This window comes from Lepus europaeus, chromosome 9, assembly GCF_033115175.1.
Source record: "Lepus europaeus isolate LE1 chromosome 9, mLepTim1.pri, whole genome shotgun sequence".
In the NCBI taxonomy this organism is placed as follows: domain Eukaryota; kingdom Metazoa; phylum Chordata; class Mammalia; order Lagomorpha; family Leporidae; genus Lepus; species Lepus europaeus.
The window spans coordinates 37727285-37745495 of NC_084835.1; the positions used below are offsets into that span (position 1 = coordinate 37727285).

The window sequence follows — 18211 nt, forward strand, 5'->3', positions numbered from 1 at the left end:
TGGAGGAGGAGGCGGCGGCGCCCGCGGCCGCCCGCTCCGACGCCTGAGCCGCGCCGCGCCGCCGCCGCCGCCGCCGCCGCCGCGGGACCCGCGCTCCCCGCACTCCCCGCGGGAGGCTGCGGCCGGCGCGTGTGGGGTCGAGGCCAGGCGGCCGGCGGCGGCCCCGGCTGCAGCCCCGGCCCCCGCCGCCCCCCCTGCCGCCCCCGCCCGGCCCACGCCCAGAGGCCGCCCCGGAGGCCGCCGCCAGCCGCCAGGTGAGCTCGCCCGGGCGCCGCTGAGGCTGCGGGAGCGCGGCGGGGGCTGCAGGGCGTTGGGAGTCCCTGCGTTTTCCCGGGGAAGGTGACCGCGGCCGCCCCACTGCCCCATCCTGCTGGGCGGGGGTGTGTGTGTGTGTGGGGGGGTGCGGGCTGGAGGGCTCGCTCCCGTGGGGGTGAGGAGGGCGTGGGGGCGCCGGGAGCCGCCTGAGCCCGGGAGACGTGAGAGGAGGCCACGGAGGGGGCGCGGCGTTGGGGGGTGGGGGAGGCTCGGTGGTCCCGGCGAAGTTGGCGCCCACGCGCGCCGAGGCTGGTCTCGAACGCGGGCACTTGCGCCGGGCGCCGCCAGCAACCAGAGAAGGCCCCGAGTTCCAGGTCGCGCGGTTCCGGCCCTGGCGGCCGCCCCCTTCCTTCCTGGGCCCTGGCGAGTGCAGGGGAGAGGGTGAAAGAGAAACTTGTGGACCTCCGGGAGCAGTTCGCGGAGCCACCGGGAGCGGTCGTCCTGGCCCGGCACCCGGCCTCCCCCGCCCCCACCCCCTCCCCGAGCCGGAATCCCGTCGGTGAACGCGATTGGGTGCTTTTATTTATTTTTCCCTTGCATTTTCAAAAACTGTCTTAATGTGACTGTCCCCCTTCTTAAGGGGAAGTTGAAAGAGAAGGGGCGGGGGCGGGGGGGGGCGGGAGGTGTGTTCTGGGAGAGACGTTGCCTTGTGTGTGAATTACACATTTCCGGAGCACCCTGCAGATTATATTGGCCTCTCTTTCCCAAAGTCACTGATTCAACTTCGACGAACTTCTCGTAAAAGGCAGCGTTGAAGTGGCGGTGGATGAGAGGCGGGCGAGCAAACTCAGGCACCAGTACAGCCCGCTGGAGTTCCAGTGAACCGCACGCTTAGCCCCAGAAGCACGTCTGAGTTTTGAATGTAGCCTTGGAAGGTTTATGGAGGCACCTGGTTAGTTTCCCAGTTGTCCGGCCCCTGTCCCATGCACCCTGGGTCTTCCTACCCCGGGTGAAGCAGTTGTGTAGGATGAATTTGGTTACTGCCCTGACTTGACTGCGTTTACTCAACTTAAGCTCACTCTTTCCCGCGCCAGTGCTTTCAAAGAGGAAGACTTGTCAGCCCCAGTATATGACAGCGAAGCGTGCGTACCCCTTAGCTAGAAATCGGTAAATGTAAATTAGATTCCTATTCTGTGAGGCCACTAACGTTAATAATACCATTACTGTGCTGTCCAGAATTAGTGCTCAAGAATTTGACTTTTGGCACCAAGGCAAAAATTGCCTTGGGTAAAGAGTCTCTGGTATGACCTGCCCTTCCCCGGCGTGTGCGTTCTCCCTGGTTTGGGAAGAAGATTGGCCTAAAGTCTGGGTTACAAGGCATCAAACCCTGCCTGTTTCCCTGGATTTAGGACACAGGACACACTAACCAGAAGAATTGCTTTTAAATCTTCAGGACTACAAGTTGTGAATTCAAAGTGTCAGTTGATTATCTAGTTCAAGTGGCATTTTGGTGGGGACAGTTCCTGTTTAAAAAGGCCATTGTGCAGTGGTGTGTTAAGCCCAGTGGTTAAAAAGCCACTTTTGATGCCTGCAACCAGTTTCTGACTGGGTTTGAGACCTGCTCCCACTTCCAATTCTGACTTCTTGCTGAGGCACAATGTGGGAGGCAGCAGGTGAGGCTCAAATAGTGGGGTCCCTGCAACCCTTGTGGGGAACCCATATAGAGCTCTGGGCTTCTGGCTTTGACTAGGTCCCACCCTGACTGTTACAGGCTTATGAGTAGTGAACCAGCATTTGGAAGATCTTTTTGTCTTTGTGTCTCTCCCTTTCAAATAAAATGAAAGTTATTTTTTAAATAAAGAGTTTACTTGATTTTTTAAAAAATTTATTTATTTGAAAGATTATTTATTTGAAAGGCAGAGTTTACAGAGAGGGGTGAAACGAAGAGAGGAGAGACCTCCATCCGCTGATCACTCCTCAAATGGCGCCAACACCGGATCTGGGCTGGTCCAGTCTAAAGCCAGAAACCAGGAGCTTCTTCCCTATCTTGCACATGGGTAGTAGGCGCCGAAGCACTTGGGCCATCTCCTGCTGCTTTCCCAGGCCATTTATTAAGGCGCTGGATCGGAACCGGGGCAGGTGGGATTCAAAGCAGGATGGATGCTGGTGTTGCAAACAGTGGCTTTATCCACTGGGCACAACGCTGACCCAAAAAAAGTTTTTAAGAAGGCATTTGTCCAGTAGTGAAATGGTATTCTTTGTAAATTACTTGTTACTTGAGCTTATCATTATAATACTGATTTTTAACAGGATCTGGTGATTTAAAGTAATCTTTAATGTTTTTGTAAGAACACTTTTTTGTGAGACGTTCTGTAAGTTACTCATACATGGAGTCCCAGCCAAACACTCTCTATAAATTGGTTTGGTAACATAATTTTTTGTTGGACAAGGCTAGAGATTGTCTAAAGTAATATGACCAAGAGAAATGGGAAGGACTTTAAAGTTTGAGGTATACCTGAAAATAAACATTCCTGAAAGTTCTTGACTGAAGTGGTGGGAGACACATGTTATGAGCCTTTATGAACTCTCTAAAATCTGGTTTGTCAGCCACATAATTTAACTCCCAATTGCATTAACACAGTGTGTTGAACATTTAAGAGTTGTTTTAATTCTCTTCATATGCTTTATTGTGAGAAAGTATCTTTTAATTCATTATGGCACTGTTCCTGTTTCCATATACTTAGCCAGTTTATGAATGGTAAAGAAGGAAGGGCTGTGCCATACTGTTTGTTTATTTTCCAAGAAGTTCTTTGGGGGCAGAAACACAGATTTGGAAGCAGCACATTTTAAGCTGTAACAAAACTGATGTGGCCTTTGATTCAGTGATTTGCTCAAGTCATTAGATTCTTGGTTTCTTTGAGAATATGAAAGTCTAGCTAATGATATTAACGTGTTTATTTAATACTTGCTTCTGAAAATAAAAATAATGGTCTTTATCCTGATCCTGGGAAATGAAGTGGGCATTTCTGTAATGTGCTTTTAGAACAAGGGTTATGCAGAGGTCTGTAAATCTCCAAGAGTCTATAAATGGATTGTACAGGATTCCTGAAGCCCCTGTATTTGTGATCAAAACTTTTTGTGTATACATGTATCTTCTCAGAAGAGATTCTATGGTTGTGTTACAAAAGAGGTAAAGGAAATTAGAGACACATCCTTTTGTGCAATACAATGGGAGTTAGAATAAATAGAGCTAAGTATAAAAAGTTATTTAAAATAGGAAAAGATTGGTTTTGTGCTCAGAACTTGCTTTTCGAAGTTGCCTTCAGCCTACTCATGCAATTTTGGAGTGCAAAAGCACATGCGTTTTGTTCCCTCAGCAAAACATTGCATGTCAGTTGATAAGCCATACACATACATAAAGGGCACACCTGCTGCCCTGCTTAGTCCTGAATGCACTGTGGCCGTTTTTTGTGTTTTGGTTTTTTTTTTTTTTTTTTTTTTTTTTTTTTTTTTTTTTGTCTGTTTTTAGATTTGTTTATTTGAAAGGCAGACTTACAGAGAGAAACAGGGATGGAGAGAGAGATTGGTTGATTGATTGTTTGATTGATTTCATCTGCAGAGAGAGGTTGATTGATTTCATCTGCTGATTGACTCCCCAGAAGGCTACAACAGCCACAACTGGGCCAGGCCAAAGCCAGGAACCTGGAACTCCATCTTGCTCTTGCACACAGGTGGCAGGGGTCCAGGTAGTCATGCCATCTTCCACTGCTTTCCCAGGTGTGTTAGCAGGGAACTGAATCGAAAGGGGAGCACTCGGATTCCAGCTGGCACTCACATGAGATGCCAGTGGTGCAAGAGACAGCTTAAGGTTTAACCAGCAGTGCCACAATGCTGGCCTCTGTTTTTGTTTTTGTTTTTAATTATATCTAAAGTTCAGACCACATAGAATGAATGATGGTAGATGAGCAGAGAGAGGAGCTGGATACCAGCCCTTGGAATAAATAAATCATTTTGCGCCACTCTGGCAAATTTGACTGAGAGACAATGATTCTAAGAAAATGTATTTGTGCTTTGGCAGGATGGAAGAGCTTGGTATGAAAAAAACACAATTTCTGAGTTCAAACACTTAAATTCAAATCTGGATTCTCATATCACGTTAGCTACTAAACCTGCCTGACGCTGTAGTTACTCATCTCGATAATTCCTACCTAGTAAAGGTGTTAAGCTACTGGGTCAAAATTTCCTGTATAAAACTCTGACCCCCTCCGTTGGCCCATGGAAACGATTTAATAAGCCAGGTTAAGACAGTCATTAATAAATGTCTCAGCAAACATGTATATTCATGATGTCATAATGATGTACATTATTTCAAAATAGATATGGTGAAGATGGTAACACAATGTAATTTTTAACAAATTTTTGTTTATTTATTTGAAAGGCAGAGTTAGAGAGAGAGGCAAAGACAAAGAGATCTTCCATCCACTGGCTACAACGGCTGGAGCAGGGCCAATCTGCAGCCAGGAGCCAGGAGCTTCCTCCAAGTCTCCTATGTGGGTGCAGCGGCTCAACTACTTGGGCCATCTTCCGCTGCCTTCCCAGGCACATTATCAGGAAGCTGGATTGGAAGTGGAGCAGCCAGCTCTCAAACTGCTGCCCATATGTGATCCTGGTGCTTCAGGCCACAGCTCTACCCGCAGTGTTGGCCTCCTTCATGCAATTTGTAAAAGTCAGATTTTCAAAAATAGCTCAGAGGTGGGCTGGTTAAGATGCCTGTGTGCCTCATTGGAGTACCTGGGCTTAGTATCCAGTTCCAGCTCTTGACTCCAGCTTGCTGTTTTTGCAGACCCTTGGAGGCAGCAGTGATGACTCAAGTGCTTTGGGTGCCTACCACCTACATGAAAGACCCGTATTAAGTTCCCAGCGCCCAGCTTCAGCCTGGCTTAGTTGTTGTGCTCATTTGGGGAACTCTCTGTCTCTCAAATAAATAATCTTTTTAAAAAGTGACTTAGGATTCAGTAGTTCTTGTAAATATTTAGAGGAAACTGGAAAAATAGTGCATTTGGCAAAGCAGAAGACATGAATGTTGGGCAGGAAGAAACAGTAGCCACTGGCCAGCATCATAGCTCTCTATTGGGAAGGTTCCTTTTAACATTTGCTCTTCACAGATACTTTAAATAAAAAATTCAGATTTAAAAGTGCATGCGCCGTGGCTCAATAGACTAATCCTCCGCTTGCGGCCCCGGCACCCTAAGTTCTAGTCCCTGTCAGGGCGCTGGATTCTGTCCTGGTTGCTCCTCTTCCAGTCCAGCTCTCTGCTGTGGCCTGGGAAGGCAGTGGAGGATGGCCCAAGTCCTTGGGTCCTGCACCCACATGGGAGACCAGGAGAAGCACCTGGCTCCTGGCTTCGGATCAGCGCGGTGCGCCCGCCACAGCGGCCATTGGGGGGTGAACCAATGGGAAAAGGAAGACCTTTCTCTCCGTCTCTCTCTCTTTCACTGTCCACTCTGCCTGTCCCAAAAAAAAAAAAAAAATGCACTTTCCAGGGTATCCTCCCAGAGTATGTTTCGTTACTCCCTCCTTTTCCGGACCCTCATTAAGTTCCCCAGAAAGTTCCTGAATGGAAGTTGTACCTGTAACTTTGGAACCAGCAGATAGAGGATCTCTCTCTGTCCCTTCCTTTGCTCTCTATGACTCTACCTCTTTAAAAAAAATAAATCTTAAAGTGTTGAAGAAAGAGCGTTATGAGTCCAAAGTGTAAAATGCATGAATAAAGTACTTAAAATAATCATGGCCATAAAAATAAGCTTGTCTCTTCTGTGTTGTTGGTTTTTTTTTTTTTCCCCTTTCCACTTATTTGTAGTGAGCATTTACACCTTTTACTTTGGATTTGGTAATAGTTATAACAAAGTTTTTAGACTTGAACCTGGGTTTGGCCATCCATATCCTGAGCTCACTGGTTGTGTTCACTTTGGGCCAGTCAGCCTTTCTGAATGTGGGTCAGATAACCATTAAATGGAATAGTAAATGCAGGAAACTACCAAGTCTCAGACTTAGGTTTGTAGTAGTAAGTGTTCAGAAGGTTGTAGTCTTTTTTTTTTTTTTTTAATTAATTTATTTGAAGGGTTGAGTGAGAGAGAGAGATCGTCATCCACAGTAGTTGGGCTAGATCAGGCTGAAACCTGGAGCCAGGAATTATAGTTGGGTTTCTCAAGCCGGTGGCAAAAACCCAAGTACTTGGTCCGTAATATGCTGCTTTCTAGGCTCATTAAGCAGGGAGCTGGAATTGGAAGCAGAGCCAGAACTGCAACTGGAGAGACTCTGATATGGAATAAGAGTGTTCTAAGCAGCATCTTACCCCCTGCGTCAGCTGCTCACTGCTCAGTCTCATCTTTAGAAGAAGATAGCATCCATACTTTTCCGAGAGTCATCCTCAGCCCCTTACAGACCTGGTACCATCCTACTTTCTTTTTTTTTTTTTTTTTTAAAGATTTATTGTATATATTTGAAGGAGTTAGAAAAGTAGAGTCAGAGAGAAAGGTCTTCCATTCAATGGTTCACTCCTCAGATGGCCACAATGGCCGGAGCTGTGCCGATCCAGAGCCAGGAGCTTCTTCCAGGTCTCGCACGTGGGTGCAGGGGCCCAAGGACTTGGGCCATCTTCTACTGCCTTCCCAGGTCATAAGCAGAGAGCTGGATTGGAAGAGGAGCAGCCAGGACTAGAACCGGCGCCCATATGAGATGCCAGCGCTTCAGGCCAGGGCGTTAACCTGCTGCACCACAGCGCCGGCCCCCACCATCCTACTTTCAACTCAGAAAAAACTTTAACATCTTCTAGTTAAAACAGGCACCTAATAGACCTGTTGATTATTATTGCTATTTTTTAAATATTTGTTTGTTTATTTGAAAGAAAGAGTTACAGAGAGAGAGGGAAAGACAGATCTTCCATCCACTGGTCCACTCCCCAAATAATTGCATTGGCCAAGACTGGGCCAGGCTGAAGTCAGGAGCTTGGAACTCTACCCAGGTTTTCCATGTGGGTAGAGGGGCCCAAGCACTTAGTCCCTCTTTCGCTGCCTTCCCAGGCAAATCAGCAGGGAGTTGGATCAGAAGTGGAGCAGCCAGCCTTGTACTGGAGCACACATGGGATGCTGGCACTGTAATGCCGGCCTGATTATTCTTAACAGTGGAGTTGTGCTGTTTGTCAGGCTAGCCAGTTACCTCAAAATTTTGGAAACGTCAAGGCCCAAAACCAACAAGCGTGCACAGGTTTGGAGCTGTGATCCATTAAAAAACTGTATGATTCTGTGGCCTAGACCAGAAGTCAGCAAGCTTTCTTTTAAGGTCCAGATAGTAAGTAACTCCTTTTTTTTTTTTTTCTTTTTAAACTTTACCAGCTATCTACATCTCTGCTGCTTTTCAACTTTGCCATTAAAATGAGAAAGCAACTATAGATATGAATGGGTGGAACTGTGTTCCATTTGCACTGTGTTTATGGGCATCAATATTGAATAATTTTAAATTGCACAATATATTTTCAAAACAATTTTAAGTGTTTAAAAATGTAGAAGTCACTCTTAGCTCAGTACAGGTAGCAACTAGATTTGGCTTGGGGACCATAATTTGTTGATTCCTTACCTAAAGAAAATTAGGAGAGTATTAGGCCTATAGATCTGGGGCATCACTAAACAAAGGTGCACAGTTGCTTTCCATGTGGTGACTTGCTCTAATGTGGTCCTCCATCTCTTTCTGTGCAATGCAAATGCAGTCAGTAGGGTATTATTAGTCATAGTGCAACCTTCCCTTCTTAGCACAAGTGTTATACTGTGTCACCAGTTAATTTTTTAGAAATGTTCTTACTTTGTCGAGCTTGTTGATTGAACCTTGTCGTGTGTGATGGTTTTGTAGCAATTTTAGGCTTGGTGTTCCCCTTATCCTCCTATGCCCTGCAAGGGAAGTGATTGATACTGGCCCCTCAGGCTGCTCACTTAACCCTCTTGCTTAAGACAGTGTGCATCCTGGCCTACCCATATTTGAGTAAATAAAGCACACAAAGCTGCCTCTTACGTTGGAGATCAGCTCCAGAATTGGTGTGTACAGAGGTTGTACGTGTACATGCTGTGTGTAGTTGCAGGTGCTGTTTCTGAAGCTCTGAGGGCCACTTCTTTCACTTTCATCTTTTCTCTCTCTTGACCCTTCTCCTTTGGTCATTGTGTAGGAGTCAGATCTGGTGACCCGATAACTGCTTTAACTAATTGGTTTGTTTTTGCCTTCTTTTCTACCTTTCAGCATTAGCTTCTGATTTGCCTGTTTTACAGTGAGTTTATTCTCTTTTAGGAGTTTGACTTTTCAAAGCCACATAATGCTGGAAATAAAACCACTAGAAGTTATGGAGTATTTTTTTAAAAGATTTATTTATTTATTTTTAAAAGATTTCATTTATGTGTTTGAAAGGTAGAGTTACAAACAGTGAGAGGGAGAGAAAGAGAGAAAGGTCTTCCTTCCATTGGTTCACTCCCCAAATGGCTGCAACGGCTGGAGCTATGCCGATCTGAAGCCTGGAGCCAAGTGCTTCTTCCTGGTCTCCCATGCAGGGGCAGGGGCCCAAGTACTTGGGCCATCTTCCACTGCTTTCCTAGGCCACAGCAGAGAGCTGGATTGGAAGAGGAGCAGCTGGGACTAGAACCGGCGCCCATGTGGGATGCCAGCACCGCAGGCCGAGGATTAACCTACTGCACCTCGGCGCCGGCCCCAAAAGATTTATTTATTTGAGAGGGAGAGGCAGAGAGAGAAATCTTTCATCCGCTGGTTCACTCCCTAAATGGCCACAATGGCTGCAGATGGGCTGATCTGTAGCCAGAAGCCAAGAGCTTCTTTTGTGTGTCCTATGTGGGTGCAGGGGCCCAAACACTTGGGTCATCTTCTGTTGCTTTCCCAGGCCATAGCAGAGAGCTGGATAGGAAGTGGGATGCTGGCACTGCAAACTGTAACTTCATCTGCTGTGCCATAGCGCTGACCCCGTTATTGAGTATTTTAGAATATTTTTCCCCTTTAAGTGATAGTGTATTAGGAATGTTAAAGGCCTGAGTTAATATTTTAGATAGGAGTAAGTTGTGATCTAAAAAATTGCTTGCCCTTTAATTGAGATATGTGATATGTAAAATATGTTAGAACTCCAAACGTTTAGCAGTTGGCTTCTTTTTAAAACGAAATTGATACCTGTTTTTTTAGATAATAGGATAGATAATGTGAATCCTAAGACATTAATTTAAAAAAAGTAAGTCCACATATAGGAATTGAAACAGTTGGTGAGGCTGGAGTTGTGGCATTGCTGGTAAAGCCACTGCCTCCAGTGCTGACATCCCATATGGGTGCCAGTTCAAGTCCCAGCTGCTCCACTTCCCATCCAGCTCTCTGCTATGGCCCGGGAAAGAGGTAGAAGATGGCCCCTGCCAGTCCTTGGGCCCCTGTCCCGACATGGGAAACCTGGAAGAATCTCCTGGCTCTTGGCCTCAGATCCGCACAGCTGCGGCTATTGTGGCCAACTGGGGAGTGAACCAGCAGATGGAAGATCTCTGTCTCTGCACCTGCCTCTCTGTAACTCTGCCTTTTAATTAAATAAATAAATAAATCTTAAAAAAAAAAAAAGTAGAAGCGGGCCAGCCCCGTGGCTCACTTGGCTAATCCTCTGCCTGCGGCACCGGCACCCTGGGTTCTAGTCCCGGTTGAGGCACTGGTTCTGTCCTGATTGCTCCTCTTCCAGTCCAGCTCTCTGCTGTGGCCCAGGAGGGCAGTGGAGGATGGCCCAAGTGCTTGGGTCCCTGCACCCGCATGGGAGACCAGGAGGAAGCAACTGGCTCCTGGCTTCGGATCAGCGCAGCGCTGGCCATAGCGGCCATTAGGGGAGTGAACCAATGGAGGGAAGACCTTTCTCTGTCTCTCCCTCACTGTCTGTAACTCTTTCTCTCACTATCTAACTCTGCCTGGCAAAATAATAATAATAATAATAATAATAATAATAATAATAGAAGCAGTTGGTGAGTGTGTATAGGTGTATGTATCAGACTAATCCCTTTCCCATTTTTTTTATAAATATCTATTAATAAAGGATTAAGTGAACCAGTTAAGGCCTGTCCAACACTCTTGACATGGGATGCTGCTGTTGCAAGCAGCAACTTAATCTGCTGTGCCACAATGACGGCCCTAATAAAAAGAATATTTTTCAGATTTTTCAAACAGGAGAGGGAAAATTCCAGACAGGTCTAACAGTTTTGAGAAGAAACTCATGAAAAGCACATATGACATTTACGTTAAAAAAGAATGTTGTGCCTTAGTTTTTGTTGTATAGGATTATTTCTCCTGCTGAAATTCCTATAAAATCATAAGGAATTCATCTATATGCTATATGGAACAGTATATAGTAGTGTTTTTTAAAATTTATTTGTTAAGGACTACAAATATAAGTACAACTTTAGGAATATAGTTATTCTTCCTCCATACCCACCCTCACACCCACACTCCCACCACCCCCTCCTCGCCAGTCCCATTCTCCATTAAGATTCGTTTTCAGTTAACTTTGTACACGGAAGACCAACTCTATACTAAGTAACGATTTCAACAATTGGCACACATACAAAAAAAAAAAACAAAAACAAAAACAAACCTGAGAACTATTTTTTTTTTTTTGAAGATTTTATTTATTTTTTTGAGAGGTAGTGTTACAGTGAGAGGGAGAGACAGAAAGGTCTTCTGTCCATTGGTTTACTCCACAAAGGGCTGCAACGGCCAGAGCTACACCGATCCGAAGCCAGGAGCTTCTTCGGTCTCCCACACAGGTGCAGGGGCCCAAGGACTTGAGCCATCTTCTACTGCTTTCCCAGGCCACAGCAGAAAGCTGGATTGGAAGAGGAGCATCCAGGACTAGAACTGGTGCCAACATGGATGCCAGCACCGCAGGTGGAGGATTAACCTAGTGCGCCATGGCACTGGCCCCCTCAGAGCTACTTTTACAGTTAACTCATAAAACAACTCATTGAGTACAGAAGTCCTGCATGGGGAGTTAGTGCACAGTGACTCCTGTTGCTAATTTTTTTTTTTAAATTATCTATTTATTTTCAAGTCAGAATTACACAGGGAGAGAAGAGGTAGAGAGAGAGTGAGAGGGAGGGAGGTCTTCCATCCAATAGTTCACTCTCCAATTGGCCACAACAGCCAGAGCTGCGCCGATCCAAAGCCAGGTGCCAGGAGCTTCTTCCAGGTTTCCTACTTGGGTGCAGGGGCCCAAGGACTTGGGCCATCCTCTACTGCTTTCTGAGGCCACAGCAGAGAGCTGTATTGGAAGTGGAGCAGCTGGGTCTCAAACCTGCGCCCATATGGGATGCCGGCGCTTCAGGCCAGGGTGTTAACCCGCTGCGCCACATCGCCGGCCCCCATCCTGTTGTTAATTTAACAATGAACACTCTTATGTATGATGTCAGTGACCACCCGAGGCTCTTGACATGAGCTGCCTACGCTATGGAAGCTTTTAGAGTCCACAAACTGCATCAGTATTTGGACAAGGCCAATAAGCAAAGTGAAATTCTCTCTTCCCTTTAGAGAAAAGTACATCTTTCTTTGATGGCCACTTCTTTCCACTGGGGTCTCACTCACAGATATCATTTATGTAAAACATTTTTTGCCACAGTGTCTTGTCTTTCCATGCCTCAAATTCTCTGATGAGGTTTTTAGCCAGACCAGGAAGCCTTGGGCTAATTCTGAGGTCAGAATGTTACTTAAAGTGATTGTTATTTTAAGAGTCTGCTGTGTGGATACAGTAGTGATTTAAAGCATGGACTCTTGGAACTGGCCTTGTAGCACAGTAGGTTAAGCATCCTGCAGTACTAGCATCCCATCTGGGCACCAGTTTGAGTCCTGGCTGCTCCAATTCTGATCCAGCTCCCTGATAATGTGCCTGGGAAAGCAGCGGGGGTGGCCAAAGTCCTTGGGCCCCAGTACCCACATGGGAGATGAGGATGGGGTCTGGGCTAATGGCTTTGGCCTGACCTAGCCATGGCCATTGCAGCCATTTGGGGAGTGAACCAACAGATGGAAGATCCCTCTGTCTCTTCTCTCTGTAACTCTGCCTTTGAAATAAATAAATAAATATTTTTTTAAAGAAAAGCATGAGCTCCTCCACTTACTGTTTGTGTTATTTTTATCTAGTTAGGGCCTCAGTTTCCTCATCTGGCATGAGGAAATGGGATTAATACTTTTCTAAGTTCTGAAAAGTTAAATCAGGTATACACATTTACCAGAGTACAGATTTTTATCAACAACTGAGGGAGGGGAAAAGGTGGTAGGAGGGATAAGGGTATAACAGGAACAATAATGATGGTAATAATATTGGCAGTAATAATAATAACAATAGTATTAGCTGCCAATATCATTCACCTTCCAGGTATAGATGTGATTCAAGGCAGAACCTTGTTTTAGCTACATGTATCAGCCTGAATGCTCTAAGCAGACCAAGACCTGGACCAAGACAGGTATGTGGACTAGTTTCACCCACTCATGACCCTTCACCCTGGTATCTTTGTACACAACTTAAAAAGAAGTGTTCAGAAGCTAACAGCTCACTGGCATAGAGTTGGTGCTCTGTAAATATTTGCATGGATGGTGACCTAAATCAAGCGTTTCCTCTTGACAGCTTGTGGTAAATTGGGAAAAGGGAGACTCTGTTTTGATTGTTCCTTTCTGAATGAATTGCAGCAATTTTGTTACATTTTTTTCTTCTCAGCCAGTTACCTTCTGTTTCAACTCAACTGTTTGCACCTGCATCCTTGTGGTTTAACTATAATAATTTTAGCAAATTTTCACTTTAGTTTCACTTAAGTTATTTTGGCTTTAGAGAGTGTCCTTCCCCCCACCCTGCCCCCATTCTGTGAGTGAGACATAGTTCAGTGTTTATATGGAACTGGAAACATTGACCTAGCAGTGAAGATAGAGAAGTGTAACCACATCTGACTATGACAAAGTTGCTCTCTGATTGTGGACATTGAGACGAAGAGTTTGTTACTGAATTTTTTTTTTTTTTTTTAAGATTTAGTTATTTATTTGAAAGAGTTACAGAGAGGGAGAGAGGGAGTGACGAAAAGAGAGCCCTTCCGTCCTTCACTCCTTAGGTGGCCTCAACAGCTGGTGCTGGTCAGGCTGAAGCCAGGAGCCAGGAACTTCTTCCAGTTCTCCCACATGGGTACAGGAGCCTAAGCACTTGGACCATCCTCTGCTGCTTTTCCAGACCATTAGCAGGGAGCTGTATCAAAAGTGGAGCATCTGGGACACGAGCCAGCGCCCATAGGGGATGCTGGCATCACAAGCTGTGGCTTTGCCTGCTACGCCACAACGCCAGCCCCTGTTAGTGGATTTTTTTTTATGAATGTAAAATGTAGGAATATTGTGATAACTCTTGAAGCGTTTCTGTCAGGTTTTGCTGAGTATCAACCCACTCCAAAACCTTGTGACTTAAGACTCTGAACCATTTTTCTTTGCTCACAGTTAGGGCTGGGCATTTCTTTCACTAGTATTGCCTGGCCTGAGGTTACAGGTGTGGCTGCAGTCATCTGAAGGCTTAACTTGGAGGGAGATGGTGTAGAAGCCTGGAGCTGGGACATCTTTGAGCTTCAGCAGAGAAACCGACTTTCCTCACATAGCGGTATCAAGTTCAGAAAGGGTGAGGGCTGGCTGTAAGGCTTTTTGAGGTTTAGGCCACACGGTGTCCTTTTGGCACATGCCACCAGGCCAAGCAAGTCACCAGATCTACTAGATCCAAGGGATTGGAAGTGGACACCTCCTCTTGATGGGAAATGCTGTAGCTGTCTTTCTAACTGTGGAGTAGCTTGCTCCTTGATTTTGTTTCTATAACCATATGTCCTTTGTTTGCCATGACTGTTAAAAGTGCTGTGAGGAACAGTGTATTATCTGTTAGGATAATAGGTGTATGAAGTAGGTCCTTTCATTACCCATTTTAAAGGTGTGAAAAATGAGCCTGAGGGATGTTAAGTAACTTGCCTGGGAGTGTTTACATTTTTAGAGTAAACAAAGTTTGCTAAAAGTTAAAGTTAAGGAAAGGAAAGTTGATTCCTATACCAGTGCTTCTTAAACCCTTCACTAAAGAACTTGCCTAGAGGAAAGGAGGAGGGTGAGAAGTGGGAGGAAGCAGAATTTTTAAAATCTCAAAAGAAAAATTAAGTTAATTTAAAATTTTACATGAATGTTGTGTTCTACTGCATGATAGATCCCTGTGTTTAACCATAAATTTAATTATTTGCCAATTAAATTTTATCACCCAAATCTTTAAGAAACCACTTCTTTTAGACTCAAAGTAATAGCTAATCAGGTAGAAGCTTTGGTTGTTTGCAGTAGAAATTAAATCATATTACTTGGAACAGAGATACGAAGTTACTGGAAAGATGTGTAGAAATGGCAATAATGGACCAGATATAAAGCAGTATCAGGAATTCAGGTAGCAGCACTTGATGGGCAGTCTTCTTGGAGTGCTAGAGAACTGAACTCTCCAACAGAGAGTCTGTCACAGGTCCAGACAGGATACTGGCAAGTGCCCTGGGTATTGTCTTGACTGTACCCACTGTGGGAGTTGTCATTCCTCAGTGGGGGCCAATGGATGCAGGGCAGGCAAAACCAGCAGATGGCCACTATTCCAACATTTGTGGGCTCCTTTGAGTGAGTTTCTTTGTGCATTGTCTGTCACATTTAGGCTGTGCAATACCCTAATGACCCTTGTTAACCTGCCTGTTCCAATCTCACATGCCTCCAAGGGTTCTTAGACCCCAGTTTGAGAAGCTGCCTGTGACTCTATTTCCATTTTGTCTTATCAGTATTTACCTGTAAATACAGTAACACATTTTTCTACATAATATTCCCTGAACACATCGTGCAATTCTTTAAAGAAAAGCTTTAAAGCAAAGCCCATAGACTCTAATTTAACTATTTATTGGTAACAGAATCCTTTTTCACATCTTCACCAGGTACATATGGATCCCCTTAAACCCCAGTGACATAAAAGTAGTGGATGCCCTGAATTTGTTTTTCTGTCTTTTCCTGGTGCTGTCTGCTTTCACTGTAACATTGTTTAGACTCTGAAATAAACATTTTGGTCTCTAAAGCTCATAGACCGAAGAGACAGCATGTATTTTTATAAGCTTTCTAAGTTAAACTTTGTTTCAAATGGTAAAATGCTGTGCACATCCAGTGTGGTTTTGTTCAGAGAATTTTCACCTGTATTCGGCTGTTGTATTTTACACTGTAATCCTTCCAAGTCAGGAGTAGAGGGGATTGTCTGATTTTCAGCTGAGGATGTCATTTAGAAAGGGTCAGCAGTTTCCCCTTCTGCAGAGGACGGCTGCTGGGAGTATTCAAGTGTTCTGACTACTGCTGCCTTCATGATGGTTGCTCTACCTCACTGGTTTCTCAGGGTTCCAGGATGAATTGGAGTTGACTGAAGCGGTGTTGGTCTCATCTGAGCAGGGTCTCCGATTGTGGAGACCTCAGTATGTGTCTGGTCTGTTCCGGAAGCTGAAACAGCATACTGTAAAACTGGGTGGTAGTTTATAAAAAATAGATTTATTTCTTACGACCTGGGGGTTGTAAAGTCCAGCACTAAGGCATCAGCAGATTCGGTGTCTAGTAAGAGCCTCTTTCTTTCCACATAGATAGTGCCTTCTGCCTCCTTCTCCACATGGGAGAAGGGCTGGCAAGCTCCCTTGGGCCTCTTTTACAATGGGCACTAATCCCATTCGTCGGGGTTCAGCTCTCATAACCTTTTTACCTCCCCCAAAAGCCCTGCCTCTTAAAACCATCCCTTGGAGAATTGAGATTTTTTTTTTTTAACAACATTTGAACAGTAGATTCAGAATTTTTAAATAGTTTGAAGTACAGTGTATTATATACCACAGATTCACTTAATTATTAACCCTGAATTTGATCATGGAACACACTATATATTGGGAGTATTCTTCCTGTTTTGGTAGATAACACCATCTATATCCTAAGACAATCACCTTTTTAGCTATAATATTATTTACTGATAAATAATTTCAGATTTTTACTTTAAAAAAAATTTTTTTTTAATTTTTGACAGGCAGAGTGGATAGTGAGAGAGAAAGAGAGAAAAGTCTTCCTTTTCCGTTGATTCACCCCCAGTGGCCGGCGCGCTACGGCCGGTGCACCGCGCTGATCCGAAGCCAGGAGCCAGGTGCTTCTCCTGGTCTCTCATGCAGGTGCAGGGCCCAAGGACTTGGGCCATCCTCCACTGCACTCCCAGGCCATAGCAGAAAGCTGGATTGGAAGAGGAGCAACTGGGACAGAATCCAGCGCCCCGACCGAAACTAGAACCTGGTGTGCCGGCACCGCAGGTGGAGGATTAGCCAGCCGTGAATTGAGAGAATTGAGATCTTAACAAATACACTTTTGGAAGGGCAACAGAGACATTCAGAACATGGTGATGTGTGATGGTAGTCCCCTGTGGTCACCTTGATAATTAGCTGCTTTTGTTTATTCTTGCTTTGGTTGCTCAGCATCTTGTTATTTCCCCACAGATAGCCAGTCAAGGAACTGGCTCACCCTATGTCTTCTTGCAGTCATTAGCTGGCTTTTGAAGTACCCCTTGCAGTGCTTCAGTATGACATCTCAGTTTTTTACTTCCCCACCATGTGATTAGCTCCTTGGGGTGGAGTCACTTGTCCTCTCAGCCTCTGGACTCCACTGGCAGATTGGCTTCAGTGTTTACTGCTGTTCAAGTCTACCACAATAGATTTTGAGAGGTGCACTTGACACTTTTGTTGTAGTCTAAGCCATAAACTTATCTGTGGTGGTAGTGCATATGGGATTCTTTTTTTTTTTTTTTTTGGCCCAGACCTTTTAGTAGACAGAGATAACCCAAGACTTTTCTGTAGCTTTCAGAGACTTGTTCAAAGGTCTAAAATCTTCTTTTTCTAATCTGTTTCAGGCACTGATATCTAAAGCTTCTAACCATGCTCTGTTAAGCACTCTTGTTTTCTTCTCCTGCATTTTTAGTCTGTCTCATGGTTTTAGCAGTCATTTTAGACCTTCAGAATCTTTGAACTTAATGCTGAAAAGAGTGCTTGTAAATTTTTTCATTGAAAAATGCAGCCTCTTTCTTTTCTTATACTTTATTCAGTGGTATTTTTGAGTTTTAGCATACTGAACACAAGGGCATAAGTGTTCTGGCTCATAACTCCTCTTAGCTCCTCTAAGAGAAGAATTTAAGGCTCCCTTCTCTGTGCTTCCTGCTCTTCACACTGTTGATTATTATTGTTCAGCTAGTTATAACCATAAATCATTTGTAGATCGAAGTTAGAAAAGAGGCCATTTGCCCTTACATTAGGAGAGTTTAAAGGAATTACTTGTTCTTATTTACTAGCTTCTTGAAGCCAATAAAGATGTTTATGATTTCCAAGATTCCCTGTTAATACATTTTAATGCTGCACAATTGTGAATAACACATGCTCAGCTGTTATAGATTATAGGAAAGGCTGGCTCCTAGATACTTCAATAGCATAAATGACACTAATCTGAAAAATCAGTTGGCATAATAAACAGCAGTGATGATCCGAAATAGGCATGTTTCTTAGTATTCTGTTCTTTTAGCTAACAGCCAGCAGCGATTAGCTTTCTTTTCCATAGATCTGGTGTCAAGTAGTAATCAACTGTAGACTGGAAAGTTTTTATTGGCTAGTATTTGTAGTGGAAGAAACACCAGTCTGCTTTCTCTGTTGCCTCTTAGCCATACATGTGCTGTCATATGGTATTATCTTCATGGTGTTCACACAAAGAGAGACAGTTACATTCTTTTCTTCACTGGTGCCAGGAGTACTTTAAAATATGAAAATAGTGAACTTTCACCCTGAAGAGTCTAAATTATGTCAGTTAAGATTGTGATATA

General features: G+C 44.6%; 1 protein-coding gene across 2 annotated transcripts in view; it reads left to right on the forward strand.

The window, feature by feature from the left end:
• The first annotated feature begins 192 nt into the window (after positions 1-192).
• The window catches only part of ATXN7 (ataxin 7), a 171519-nt gene continuing 153500 nt past the window's right edge, over positions 193-18211 (forward strand). For both annotated transcript variants that reach the window (XM_062201198.1, XM_062201202.1), the window contains exon 1: positions 193-254. The gene's annotated coding sequence lies outside the window, so the exon portion shown is untranslated. The remainder of the gene's footprint in view (positions 255-18211) is intronic.